This window comes from Jatropha curcas, chromosome 6, assembly GCF_041381405.1.
Source record: "Jatropha curcas cultivar XTBG-Jc1 chromosome 6, XTBG_Jcur_1.0, whole genome shotgun sequence".
Lineage (NCBI taxonomy): Eukaryota > Viridiplantae > Streptophyta > Magnoliopsida > Malpighiales > Euphorbiaceae > Jatropha > Jatropha curcas.
In genome coordinates, this window is record NC_143156.1 from 25,273,702 (window position 1) to 25,288,995 (window position 15,294).

The 15,294-nt window shown below is 34.3% G+C and overlaps 1 long non-coding RNA gene across 5 annotated transcripts; it reads right to left on the reverse strand.

Moving 5' to 3' along the window:
- Positions 1–513: 513 nt before the first annotated feature.
- LOC105645312 (uncharacterized) lies at positions 514–14,834 on the reverse strand. 5 transcript variants are annotated; one of them, XR_016321280.1, is made up of 7 exons: positions 14,545–14,818; positions 13,918–14,051; positions 12,441–12,518; positions 10,905–11,088; positions 9,600–9,717; positions 1,153–1,392; positions 514–964 (listed from the first exon to the last, which is right to left on the reverse strand). It is a non-coding gene; the product is annotated as an uncharacterized LOC105645312 (long non-coding RNA). The 5 variants fall into 5 exon arrangements; XR_016321277.1 differs by having other exon boundaries at positions 9,600–11,088; positions 11,752–12,518; positions 14,545–14,834; XR_016321278.1 differs by having other exon boundaries at positions 9,600–11,088; positions 12,071–12,518; positions 14,545–14,833.
- Between the last annotated feature and the right edge of the window lie 460 nt (positions 14,835–15,294).

Here is a 15,294-nt window from a genome sequence, read left to right on the forward strand (position 1 = left end):
CGAAACCGTAATTCGAACCGTCGGTTCGCCGTAACCGTACTGAACTGTGCCGGAACTGGCGGTTTACTGAACCGGCCATGCCTATTTGTTAATGATTTTAGGGTTAGTTCCCTACTTAAACAATTAAAATTGATTATCAAACTAATAAAATAAAATAAATTAAATTAAGTGAAATCAAAATCCCTAATAACTTTTAATCATTTGATTTTTTTTTCATCAAATATTCTTACCATCATTTAATTTTTTTTCATCAAAATATTCTTGCCAACATGAACAAAAATTTGGCACAAAATATTCTTGCCCAATTTAAATTCTTTTTATCAAATATTCTTCCCCAACGTGATTGCACAGTCTAGAAAGAAATGAAAATTAGGTAGAGTTACCACTATATTGAATGAAAAATTACTATTACTAGGTGACTGTTTGTATGGGGCGATTGTGCTAGTCGGTAGCTATTATCTATTGTTGATAGCTATTAACTGACAAATATAAATTGTTTGGTGAAAACTAAGATCAATCACAACAAAACACTTATACTCCATTTAACAATGACAGAATGTAGGGAATGAACACCAGACAAGCCTCCAAAACTTGAAAGAGTTCAAATAATTGCAACAGAAGACAACCAAAAAAGAAAAAAAAAAAAAAAAAAAAACGGGGAATGAGATCGGGATTCTATTATCTATGGTTGACAGCAACTAACTGACAAATATAAATTGTTTGATGAAAACTAAGATCAATCACAACAAAACACTTACGCACTTATACTCCATTTAACAATGACAGAATGTAGGAAATGAACACTAGACAACACTAGAAATAATTGCAACAGAAGACACCCAAAGGCGAAGCGGTGGATCAGTGAAAGTAGAAATCAGTTGCAAGATCAGAGCAGCTGAGACAATTGGAGCTGAGCAGACCAAAGCTGCCGAGGCAACACCAGACACTAGTCTGTTGGCTGTTCCTGCATTAGAATCAGATAAATTGCAGAGATGTCTTATGGTAGCTAGAAGGAAGTGAGACAATTTGAAAATTGCTTTATATTTTGTATATCAAAAAAAAAAAAAAAAAAAAAGCCTCTACCTTCTGAAAGCAAAAAAATAAAAATGAAAAAAAAGTGACAGATTAGAAGCCAAAAAGAGCCAAATTTACCTCTGGGCCATCTGGCAATGGTGGGGCTTCAAAGTGAGGATGGTAGACAACAGATGAATGGTTTTGACTTTCATTGCGGTTAAGGAGAGCACGGAGAAAACGGCGATTTGAAGGAATCTGGGGTGAGAGATGGCCCGTGAGACAGTGGAAGGTTAATAAAAGCAGAACTAAAGCGCAGCAGAGACCTCTTTTATTCAACATTATAGATAACAGCCTCATTCAAAGTAAATGTGGATGGCCCTGTTCATATAATTTGCACATAATTATCTATATCAAAATAAATAAATAAGATCTGAAGCCAATAATAACTAGATAATTGAAGGCAACAACATCATATTTGATAGAATAATTAAAAGTTTATCCCAATTTGAAATGTAACTAATAAACATAACAGGCGAATAGGATTCATAAAAACCAGAAATAATAATATAGAAGCAATCAGATTTAGATTCTAATGTAAAACACGTTATAGAATCAAAATACAAAATTGTCAAATAACTTGATATGGTAAGTCAAAGAAAAAATGACCAAACCACTTTCTATCCAAATTGAGATTGAAAAAAAAGTTGATTCTTTGATTTTGGAGCTATTTATATACAATGCAAAGAGAGATGGTTGCGTTGGTGATGGTTCAAAGAAAAGAAAAAAATATATATAATATACAATTTATTTTTAGATGTAAAACTAATTCGAAGGGGAAAAGAAAAAATGGAGAAAATAGTGATGGCGGTTAGGGTTTCAGTGGATTGTTATTCATCAAGTAGACATGAGGCTAGGGTTTCAGAGAGAGAAGAGAAAGAGATGAAAAAGAGAGGGACTAAAACCAAACTTAATTGCTAGAATTAAAACTAACAGAAACTGCACTAGCAGCATATTTTGCAGCACATATTGCAGGGCATAAATACAGAGGCAAAAGATTACACTTGTCCAAATTTAAACAACTCATCCACCAGGGCTAATACCAACACATTCTCCAGAAAGGAAAAAGGCTAATTCAATTTTTCCCCTCCCCCTCCCACTGCTAGAATTAAAACTTACACAAACTGCACTAGCAGCATATTTTGCAGCACATATTGCAGGGCATAAATACAGAGCCAAAAGATTACTCTTCTACAAATTTAAACAACTCATCCACCAGAGCTAATACCAACACATTCTCCAGAAAGAAAAAAGGCTAATTCAATTTTCCCCCTCCCCATCCCCCTGCTAGAATTAAAACTTACACAAACTGGACTAGCAGCATATTTTGCAGCACATATTGCAGGGCATAAATACAGTGGCAAAACATTACTCTTCTCCAAATTTAAACAACTCATCCACCAGGGCTAATACCAACACATTCTCCACAAAGGAAAAAGGCTAATTCAATTAAAACTTACAGAAACTGCACTAGCAGCATATTTTGCAGCACATATTGCAGGGCATAAATACAGAGGCAATAGATTACTCTTCTCCAAATTTAAACAACTCATCCAACAGGGTTAATACCAACACATTCTCCAGAAAGGAAAAAGGCAAATTCAATTTTTCCCCTCCCCCCCCCCCCCTGCTAGAATTAAAACTTACACAAACGGCACTAGCAGCATATTTTGCAGCACATATTGCAGGGCATAAATACAGAGGCAAAAGATTACTCTTCTACAGATTTAAACAACTCATCCACCAGAGCTAATACCAACACATTCTCCAGAAAGAAAAAAGGCTAATTCAATTTTCCCCCTCCACCTCCCCCTGCTACAATTAAAACTTAAAGAAACTGCACTAGCAGCATATTTTGCAGCACATATTGCAGGGCATAAATACAGAGGCAAAAGATTACACTTGTCCAAATTTAAAAAACTCATCCACCAGGGCTAATACCAACACATTCTCCAGAAAGGAAAAAGGCTAATTCAATTAAAACTTACACAAACTGCACTAGCAGCATATTTTGCAGCACATATTGCAGGGCATAAATACAGAGGCAATAGATTACTCTTCTCCAAATTTAAACAACTCATCCAACAGGGTTAATACCAACACATTCTCCAGAAAGGAAAAAGGCAAATTCAATTTTTCCCCTCCCCCTCCCACTGCTAGAATTAAAACTTACAGAAACTGCACTAGCAGCAAATTTTGCAGCACATATTGCAGGGCATAAATACAGAGGCAAAATATTACTCTTCTCCAAATTTAAACAACTCATGCACCAGGGCTAATACCAGCACATTCTCCAGAAAGGAAAAAGGCTAATTCAATTTTCCTCTCCCCTGCTAGAATTAAAACTTACAGAAACTGCAATAGCAGCATATTTTGCAGCACATATTGCAGGGCATAAATACAGATGGAAAAAATTACTCTTGTCCAAATTTAAACAACTCATGCACTAGGGATAATACCAACACATTCTCCAGAAAGGAAAAAGGCAATTTCACTTTTCCCCTCCCCGTCCCCCTGCTAGAATTAAAACTTACAGAAACTGAAACAGCAGCATATTTTCAGCACATATTGCAGGGCATAAATACAGAGGCAAAAGATTACTCTTGTCCAAATTTAAACAACTCATCCACCAGGGCCAATACCAACACATTCTCCAGAATGGAAAAAGGCTAATTCAATTTTCCCCATCCCCCTACCCCTGCTAGAATTAAAACTTACAGAAACTGCACTACCAGCATATTTTGCAGCACATATTGAAGAGCATAAATACAGAGGCAAAAGATTACTCTTGTCCTAATTTAAACAACTCATCCACCAGGGCTAATACAAACACATTCTCCAGAAAGGAAAAAGGCTAATTCAATTTTCCCCCTCCCCGTCCCCCTGCTAGAATTAAACTTACACAAACTGCACTAGCAGCATATTTTGCAGCACATATTGCAGGGCATAAATACAGAGGCAAAAGATTAGTCTTCTCAAAATTTAAACAACTCATCCACCAGGGCTAATACCAACACATTCTCCAGAAAGGAAAAGGCTAATTCAATTTTCCCCCTCCCCCTCCCCCTGCTACAATTAAAATTTACAGAAACTGCACTAGCAGCATATTTTGCAGCACATACTGCAGGGCATAAATGCAGAGGCAAAAGATTACTCTTGTCCAAATTTAAACAACTCATCCACCAGGGCCAATACCAACACATTCTCCAGAATGGAAAAAGGCTAATTCAATTTTCCCCATCCCCCTCCCCCTGCTAGAATTAAAACTTACAGAAACTGCACTACCAGCATATTTTGCAGCACATATTGAAGGGCATAAATACAGAGGCAAAAGATTACTCTTGTCCTAATTTAAACAACTCATCCACCAGGACTAATACAAACACATTCTCCAGAAAGGAAAAAGGCTAATTCAATTTTCCCCCTCCCCGTCCCCCTGCTAGAATTAAACTTACACAAACTGCACTCGCAGCATATTTTGCAGCACATATTGCAGGGCATAAATACAGAGGCAAAAGATTACTCTTCTACAAATTTAAACAACTCATCCACCAGAGCTAATACCAACACATTCTCCAGAAAGGAAAAAGGCTAATTCAATTTTCCCCCTCCCCCTTCCCCTGCTAGAATTAAAACTTACAGAAACTGCACTAACAACATATTTTGCAGCACATATTGCAGGGCATAAATACAGAGGCAAAAGATTAGTCTTCTCAAAATTTAAACAACTCATCCACCAGGGCTAATACCAACACATTCTCCAGAAAGGAAAAGGCTAATTCAATTTTCCCCCTCCCGCTCCCCCTGCTACAATTACAATTTACAGAAACTGCACTAGCAGCATATTTTGCAGCACATACTGCAGGGCATAAATACAGAGGCAAAAGATTACTCTTGTCCAAATTTAAATAACTCATCCACCAGGGATAATACCAACACATTCTCCAGAAAGGAAAAAGGCCAATTCAATTTCCCCACTCCCCCTCCCCATCAACCTGCTAGAATTAAAACTTACAGAAACTGCACTACCAGCATATTTTGCAGCACATATTGCAGGCCATAAATACAGAGGGAAAAGATTACTCTTGTCCAAATTTAAACAACTCATCCACCAGGGCTAATACCAACACATTCTCCAGAAAGGAAAAAGGCTAATTCAATTTTCCCCATCCCCCTCCCCCTGCTAGAATTAAAACTTACAGAAACTGCACTACCAGCATATTTTGCAGCACATATTGAAGAGCATAAATACAGAGGCAAAAGATTACTCTTGTCCTAATTTAAACAACTCATCCACCAGGGCTAATACAAACACATTCTCCAGAAAGGAAAAAGGCTAATTCAATTTTCCCCCTCCCCGTCCCCCTGCTAGAATTAAACTTACACAAACTGCACTAGCAGCATATTTTGCAGCACATATTGCAGGGCATAAATACAGAGGCAAAAGATTACCCTTCTACAAATTTAAACAACTCATCCACCAGAGCAAATACCAACACATTCTCCAGAAAGGAAAAAGGCTAATTCAATTTTCCCCCTCCCCCTCCCCCTGCTAGAATTAAAACTTACAGAAACTGCACTAACAACATATTTTGCAGCACATATTGCAGGGCATAAATACAAAGGCAAAAGATTAGTCTTCTCAAAATTTAAACAACTCATCCACCAGGGCTAATACCAACACATTCTCCAGAAAGGAAAAACGCTAATTCAATTTTCCCCCTCCCCCTCCCCCTGCTACAATTAAAATTTACAGAAACTGCACTAGCAGCATATTTTGCAGCACATACTGCAGGGCATAAATACAGAGGCAAAAGATTACTCTTGTCCAAATTTAAATAACTCATCCACCAGGGATAATACCAACACATTCTCCAGAAAGGAAAAAGGCTAATTCAATTTTCCGCCTCCCCCTCCCCCTTCCCCTGCTACAATCAAAATTTTCAAAAACTCCACTAGCAGCATATTTTGCAGCACATACTGCAGGGCATAAATACAGAGGCAAAAGATTACTCTTGTCCAAATTTAAATAACTCATCCACCAGGTCTAATACCAACACATTCTCCAAAAAGGAAAAAGGCTAATTCAATTTTCCCACTCCCTGCTAGAATTAAAACTTACAGAAACTGCACTACCAGCATATTTTGCAGCACATATTGCAGGCCATAAATACAGAGGCAAAACATTACTCTTCTCCAAATTTAAACAACTCGTCCACCAGGGCTAATACCAACACATTCTCCACAAAGGAAAAAGGCTAATTCAATTTACCCCCTCCCGCTCCCCCTGCTAGAATTAAAACTTACAGAAACTGCACTAGCAGCATATTTTGCAGCACAGATTGCAGGGCATAAATAAAGAGGCAAAAGATTACTCTTGTCCAAATTTAAACAACTCATCCACCAGGGCCAATACCAACACATTCTCCAGAAAGGAAAAAGGCTAATTCAATTTTCCCCATCCCCTCCCCCTGCAAGAATTAAGACTTACAGAAACTGAAATAGCAGCATATTTTGCAGCGCATATTGCAAGGCATAAATACAAAGGCAAAAGATTACTCTTGCCCAAATTTAAACAACTCATGCACTAGGGCTAATACCAACACATTCTCCAGAAAGGAAAAAGGCTAATTCAATTTTACCCCACCCCCTCCCCCTGCTAGAATTACAACTTACAGAAACTGCACTAGCAGCTTATTTTGCGGCACAGATTGCAGGGCATAAATACAGAGGCAAAAGATTACTCTTGTCCAAATTTAAACAACTCATCCACCAGGGCTAATACCAACACATTCTCCAGAAAGGAAAAAGGCTAATTCAATTTTCCCCCTCCCTCTCCCCCTCCCCCTGCTAGAATTAAAACTTACAGAAACTGCACAAGCAGCATATTTTGCAGCACATATTGCAGGGCATAAATACAGGGGCAAAAGATTACTCTTGTCCAAATTTAAACAACTCATCCACCAGGGCTAATACCAACACATTCTCCAGAAAGGAAAAAGGCTAATTCAATTTTCCCCATCCCCCCTCCCCCTGCAAGAATTAAAATTTACAGAAACTGCAATAGCAGCATATTTTCAGCACATATTGCAGGGCATAAATACAGAGGCAAAAGATTACTCTTCTCCAAATTTAAACAACTTATCCCCCAAGGCTAATACCAACACATTCTCCAGAAAGGAAAAAGGTTAATTCAATTTTCCCCCTTCCCCTCCCCCTCCCCGTCCCCCTTCCCCTGCTAGAATTAAAACTTACAGAAACTGCAATAGCAGCAAATTTTGCAGCACATATTGCAGGGCATAAATACAGAGGCAAAAGATTACTCTTGCCGAAATTTAAACAACTGATCCGCCAGGGCTAATACAAACACATTCTCCAGAAAGGAAAAAGGCTAATTGAATTTTGCCCCTACCCCTCCCCCCCGCTACAATTAAAATTTACAGAAACTGCACTAGCAGCATATTTTGCAGCACATTTGCAGGGCATAAATACAGAGGCAAAAGATTACTCTTGTCCAAATTTAAACAACTCATCCCCCAGGGCTAATACCAACACATTCTCCAGAAAGGAAAAAGGCTAATTCAATTTTCCCCCTCCCCGTCCCCCTCCTAGAATTAAAACATACAGAAACTGCACTAGCAGGATATTTTGTAGCACATATTGCAGGATATAAATACAGAAGCAAAAGATTACTCTTCTCCAAATTTAAACAACTCATCCACCAGGGCTAATACCAACACATTCTCCACAAAGGAAAAAGGCTAATTAAATTTTCCCCCTCCCCCTCCCCCTGCTAGAATTAAAACTTGCAGAAACTGCACTAGCAGCATATTTTGCAGCACATATTGCAGTGCATAAATACAGAGGCAAAAGATTACTCTTGTCCAAATTTAAACAACTAATCCCCCAGAGGTAATACCAACACATTCTCCAGAAAGGAAAAAGGCTAATTCAATTTTCCCCCTCCCCCTGCTAGAATTAAAACTTACAGAAACTGCACTAGCAGCATATTTTGCAGCACATATTGCAGGGCATAAATACAGAGGCAAAAGATTACTCTTGTCCAAATTTAAACAACTCATCCACCAGGGCTAATACCAACACATTCTCCACAAAGGAAAAAGGCTAATTCAATTTTCCCCCTCCCCCTCCCCCTCCCCCTACAAGAATTAAAACTTACAGAAACTGCACTAGCAGCATATTTTGCAGCACATATTGCAGGGCATAAATACAGAGGCAAAAGATTACTCTTCTCCAAATTTAAACAACTTATCCCCCAGGGCTAATACCAACACATTCTCCAGAAAGGAAAAAGGCTAATTCAATTTTCCGCCTCCCCCTCCCCCTCCCCCTGCTAGAATTAAAACTTACAGAAGCTGCAATACCAGCATATTTTGCAGCACATATTGCAGGGCATAAATACAGAGGCAAAAGATTACTCTTGTCGAAATTTAAACAACTCATCCGCCAGGGCTAATACAAACACATTCTCCAGAAAGGAAAAAGGCTAATTCAATTTTCCCCCTCCCCCTCCCCCCGCTACAATTAAAATTTACAGAAACTGCACTAGCAGCATATTTTGCAGCACATATTGCAGGGCATAAATACAGAGGCAAAAGATTACTCTGCTCCAAATTTAAACAACTCATCCCCCAGTGCTATTACCAACACATTCTCCACAAAGGAAAAAGGCTAATTAAATTTTCCCCCTCCCCCTCCCCCTCCCCCTGCTAGAATTAAAACTTACAGAAACTGTACTAGCAGCATATTTTGCAGCACATATTGCAGGGCATAAATACAGAGGCAAAAGATTACTCTTCTCCAAATTTAAACAACTCATCCACCAGGGCTAATACCAACACATTCTCCAGGAAGGAAAAAGGCTAATTCAATTTTCCCCCTCCCCCTCCCCCTCCCCCTGCTAGAATTAAAACTTACAGAAACTGGACTAGCAGCATATTTTGCAGCACATATTGCAGGGCATAAATACTGAGGCAAAAGATTACTCTTCTCCAAATTTAAACAACTCATCCACCAGGGCTAATACCAACACATTCTCCACAAAGGAAAAAGGCTAATTCAATTTTCCCCGTCCCCCTCCCCCTGCCGGAATTAAAATTTACAGAAACTGCACTAGCAGCATATTTTGCAGCACATATTGCAGGGCATAAATACAGAGGCAAAAGATTACTCTTGTCCAAATTTAAACAACTCATGCACTAGGGCTAATACCAGCACATTCTCCAGAAAGGAAAAAGCCTAATTCAATTTTTCCCCTCCCCGTCCCCGTGCTAGAATTAAAAGTTACAGAAACTGCAATAGCAGCATATTTTGCAGCACAGATTGCAGGGCATAAATACAGAGGCAAAAGATTACTCTTGTCCAAATTTAAACAACTCACCACCAACACATTCTCCAGAAAGAAAAAACCCTAATTCTTTTAAATCCCTAAGATAAGATCTATATTAAATCGCACAATTAAGCAAAATGATTGACAAGAGGTTGGTAAGGAATCAGAGGCCACGTACCTGGTCTAGCTACGTCTTCGCCGGAAAGATAGTCGCCGAGCGAGATCCAGGTGGAGTGAGCGTCGCCTTTTATCAGCCAAAGCTTGAGAGCTGCCACTGCTCGGTGCTTTACCAGATTCTTTATTAATGAAATTTTCGATTTAATAAAATTTATTGTCGAGGCTGAATATAGGCTTAGGCCTAATATTGTCTTTTCGGGCTAACCACGATCCATCATAAGCAGGCCCATAAGGAAAATTTCAAATTTTTAATTTAATTAATTTTCCCTTTGTTTTTCTTTTTTTATTTTATTTTTAAATATTTTGAAAATAACAATATAGGCTTAGGCCTAATATGATCTTTTCGGGCTAAATACGATCCATCCTATGTAGGCCCATAAGGAAAATTTCAAATTTTTAATTTCATTAATTTTCTCTTTTTATTTTATTTTTAAATATTTTGAAAATAAAATTACGGCCCTGTCAGGTAAGCGAATCAGAATACTTGCTTAGCGTTAACTTTTTGGATTTCTATCTATTTCGTATATTTCTTCAATCATAAAATAAAATATATGTAAAAATTGTGATAATTAGTGTAAGTTATTTCTTTTTAAAAATTATTTGATAGTTAAATACCAAAATTTTTTTCTTTGAAAGGAAAAACTCCAAAATCTAAAATATAAAAATCAATCTTTTTATAAACTTAATAATTTTTATAATAAAAAATAGTGAAATAAAAAATACATAAAGTAAATTTTTTTTTCCGTGAAAAAGTATATAAAAAATTGAGTAAACAATAAATAGTCATCATATCAATAAAATTAAAAATTATATCAACAAAATTAATTTAAATAAAAAAAAAAAGTTAAATACAAAACCCACGCGAGTTTGGTTCAGATCAATTCAATAATTTTCAAATCAAATTTATTGGATTTGCATAATTTAAAAACCAAAGAAAACCCAAACAAAACTGAATGGGTTGAGTGGAAAGGAATTGATGTAAAAAATTTTCAATAAACTTTGGCTTGAAATCATTGGGTTCGATTTTTTTTTTTTTTTTCCAAATTCACTACATTAACATGTTTTTCCGAGAGAATATGTAAGCTACACAACACAAAGTAACCATCTCTTTTAAATAGCATTCATTAAATTAATTATAATTTTTATTATAGAGATGACTCAAATTCACTTTTTTAAATTCAGATGTATTTATGAATGCAGGTTGAATTATTTTTTAATGCATTATTCATTCAGTAATTCCATAAATTTGCGAAGTAAAAATTATAGTAAGAAGTAAATTAATAAGAGGAGAAAATAACCAAGTTACCTTAATACCAATTTAGGTAAATTCACCGTGATATAAGTGTCTTGGCATTGCCATTTCAGTGTAAGAGGCTCCAATCTGCATGCAGCTGCGGAAAGAATAATGGTTCGTAGGGATGCCAAATTTATAAGCACAGTCTTCTTGCAATTGAACCTCTACTCCTAGTTTCCACATGTATAAAAAGAAGCTGCATTTAAAACCCGACAATTTAATGAGTGGATTCACAAAAATTCAGTAAGAAAAAAAAAAATAAATATAACGCAGAATTTTTATGTGATTCGACCAAATTCACGTATACACATCCACAGATAATTATTTCATTATGTTACAATAAAAATAATACTTACAAAATATTGTAATTTTCTTTCCAATAATTCTCCATTCAATGTCTCACAATATTTGATATCTCCTATAAACACACACCAAAGAATTGCTATCATCCGAGAGTAAGTACTACACTCAAACCTAATGTTTAAGCAAACCTCACTGAAACTTTCACCTCTAAATCCTTAGAATAAATATCCAACACTATATCTTACTCTCAATAAACCCAGTGTTTCACCATCTTTACTGAATCATAGGAGAAGAAGACGGTGATGAGCATGGAAAAGAAGCAAACTTGATAAAGATACGGATAATAATTTAGTAATTTTATATCAAAAAACAAGAATTTTTCTTAAAACCACTTATTTTTTCCAGTTTGGAGAGATTATTTGAGTAGAGATTTTTTATTCTCCCAATAAAGTGCACCTCCCAGTAATCAAAGTTGTATTTTCATCATTCTCTCAGTCAAACACGTTATAATAGTGGTGGTAGAGATTATAACTTTGGAAGCCCGAGTGAATTTTACCTGTTATAATTAATTGTTTGATATCCCTATCAGCAGATCCTTTCTCTGGGAAGAACCAATCAAAGAATTTGGTGAATTTCATTATACCCATTCGAATTCTAAAATCGTCCCTTTTCATCTGGTATTTCATAGGAATAAAATATAAATAGTAGAGAATGTAGCCATTTTCCTCAACATTTCCAAACACGAGAAAGTTAATTATTTTCCATCTCCATTTTCATCCGTCCCATAAAAATCACTTACTTCCCAAATAGTGTAAAATTTAATTATCATGTGGCTGAAAAGGAAATTCTCCAAAAAGCAATACCGGTGTTCGAACCTTCGCTGATGAGCTCCTTTGCTAAGCTTCCAAACCATTTTGCTACCCCTGCACTACTGCGAAGCTTCCAAATCCCTTTATAATTCGTCGCTTCACCCCTAATGATTATCAATACTTAACCATCCGTCTGGTAGTGATTATTACTTTGTAGGCCCGGGTGAATTTTATATGTTATTTTCCTTCTCTAGCCATTTTCCTCAACATTTCCAAACACGGAAAAGTAACCTTTTCTAATTATTTTCCATCTCCATTTTCATCCCTCCCATAAAAATTCACTTCTTCCAAAATAGTTTAAAATTTAATTATCAGTGCCGAAGTCATGTCACGTGGTTGAAAAAGAAAATTCTCAAGAAAGCAATACTGGCTCTACCTCTACGAAACTTCGACTAATAAACTCTTTGGCTAAGCTTTCAAACCCCTTTGCTTCCCCCGCAATTCCTGGCTTCACCTGTAATGATTATCAATGCTTAACAAAGTGCTTTTTAATGGATGAACTTTATTCATCGATAATGATGGGATGTCAGAAACTATTGTTGCTGTTTCGTACTTCTTTCATCGCGGGTGAGAGTTTTTTATTAACTTTTAAATTTTTTATATACTCTGATAAATGAATTTAAAATATAAAATTTATTTATAAATATATTTTTTTTGAATAATATTTATAAATATATTTGAATATAATTTATTTATGAATAATTATTTATATTCTGTATAATTAATTTAAAACATATAATTCAATTGAATTCGCTAATTATATATAAAATAAATTAATAATTGAAATTCTTTTACTTTTATTTTTTAAAGGGAAAAATAATTATTTCGTCTCTAAGATTTGCCATAATTATTTAAAATAGTCCCGGATATTTATATAAATATTTATAACGTCAGATTCATTTCCGTCATATTAATTCATCATTCCGTCTAAAAAATACACTTTTTTCTCTAATTTTCGAAGAAAAAGATGAAATTATCCTTTGAAAAAACAATTATTTCATCCCTGAGATTTGTCATAATTATTTAAATAGTCCCCGACATTTATACAAATATTTATAACGTCCCTGAAGTTTACTTCCGTCATATTAATTGGCCCTTCTGTCAATCTCTTTCCTCTAAAATACCTAAAACTCAAATTATCACCATCTTCCTCAACCCAACGCGGTCTTTATTGCCACTACCGTATCTCTATCAACTATCGTCTCCATAACCAAATCACGACCAAAATTTCAAAATTAATGAAAAAAAGTGTATTTTTTGGACGGAATTTAATTTGATAAAAGTAAACCTCAGAAACGTTATAAATAATTATATAAATGTCGGGAACTACTTAAATAATTATGTCCAACCTCAGGGACGAAATAATTATTTTTCCTTTTTTAAAATATCTTTAAAATAATAATTTCAAAAAAATAAATAATAAATATCAATTATATTTATACTATGCTATATAATTTTTTTATATTTTTATTGAAAGAAATATATAAAATAAAAATAATATTAATAAAATTATTACATTTAATTTAATGATAAATATATATTTAATTTAAATCTTTTTCACTACTTAATAGTAAAGAAATATTAAAAAATATTAAAATAAAAAATACAATAAACAAGAAAATATTTTTCTTAAAAAATTTTAATAATTTTGATCAAATTTTATAAAATAAATAAGTTAAATAAATAAAAAATTAAAAAATAACTTTGTAAAAGGAGATCCGTAATTTTTTCATAAAAAATTAGATTATTTTACGGAATTGATTTTGATATTTCATCTATTTTTATAAAATTTTGATAAAATTTAGTTTAACATCTCAATAATAAAAATCTACAAAATATTGCGTAGAATTTACCTTTTTCTGAAGCATCTTCAGGTGTAGAAGTCATCGCTGAAGGAAGCTTGTCGGGTAGTGCTGATCTGGTGAATTGACCTTCTTTGTTAGAAGGATAGAGGAGTATGGAAGTCTTTAAACTCAAACTACCATGTCTGAAAATGATAAAAAAGGAAAAAACTTTCAGTGATGGGATTAACGTTTCAATCGTTTAAATAAGGTAGATGATATTAGATGAAAAATAAAGTAGGCCCAGCTAGATAAATTCTACAGAAAAAAATAAGATAAATCAAGATAAAAAGAAAAGATATATCTGAGAGAAGGAGATATTGTAGGAAAGTAATTTTTTTAAAACATAAAACAGAATCTCATACGTTACAATTTGTGGTTTTGTAAACTTTAATTTTTGTTTGCTAATTCTTCTTCAAAAAAATAAGAGAAAAAAAAAACTGATAGTTAAGTAAAAAACTTATATGAAAACAAACTGCAAATAAATTGCTTTCAAAAAGAAAAAAAAAATTCTTATCAGCCAAGAAATATCTTTGGATAGAAAGAAGAAATCATAAAGAAGAAAATATGGTCCCTTATTCAATGAAATCATAAAGAATTTATCTCAACCGGCCAATAAGAGATATAAAGCAGCATTACCATCTCTGTTTCTTTTGCATACGGTGAGAATAACATCTCCGGCCAGGAGCCAAGCTAGGATTTAAAAGTTATCACATACCTCCGGCGACGAGCAAAGCTGTAATGTAATTAAGAAAGGAATGGAAGGGTCTAAATGAGGAAACATTATAAATGGGGCAAACTTGTGAAAGGATTGGTAGTTAAAGATAAATATAGTTTAGTGGAAATAATGTGATAAGGAAGGGATGAAAGAGCTAAATGGAAACACATTATTGTGGGAATAATGTCTTCCCACTTTATTTCTTTTATTTATTTATTTAAATAGCATGAATGTAATCAAACGATATTACATCGGTTCTATCATATTTGTTATATTAAAGAAAATAATTTATTTTAAAATATTTATCAGATTTATAGTTTCAATGAGTAATAAAATTTTTTTCTATGTTTATTCTTGTATTTGGCCAATAATTATTTAGTATTTGGATATATTAAATTAAGGCTAATATAATCAATTTATTCAATAATTTATTATAATTTAGATTAATTTAATAATTTTCTTTGAGAAATGAAATACTAAATATAATAAGTATTATCAAACAACGTATAATAAAATAGCTAAATGGTAAAGTTATTGTTGTGGCAACGGTAAATACTCATGCTTATATATACAATAATAATATTTCTTTTATCTCAAAAAGATACTCCAATTTTTTATTTTCACACAGATTAAGAACTTAGCAATTATTATAATTTAAGAATAATATTATT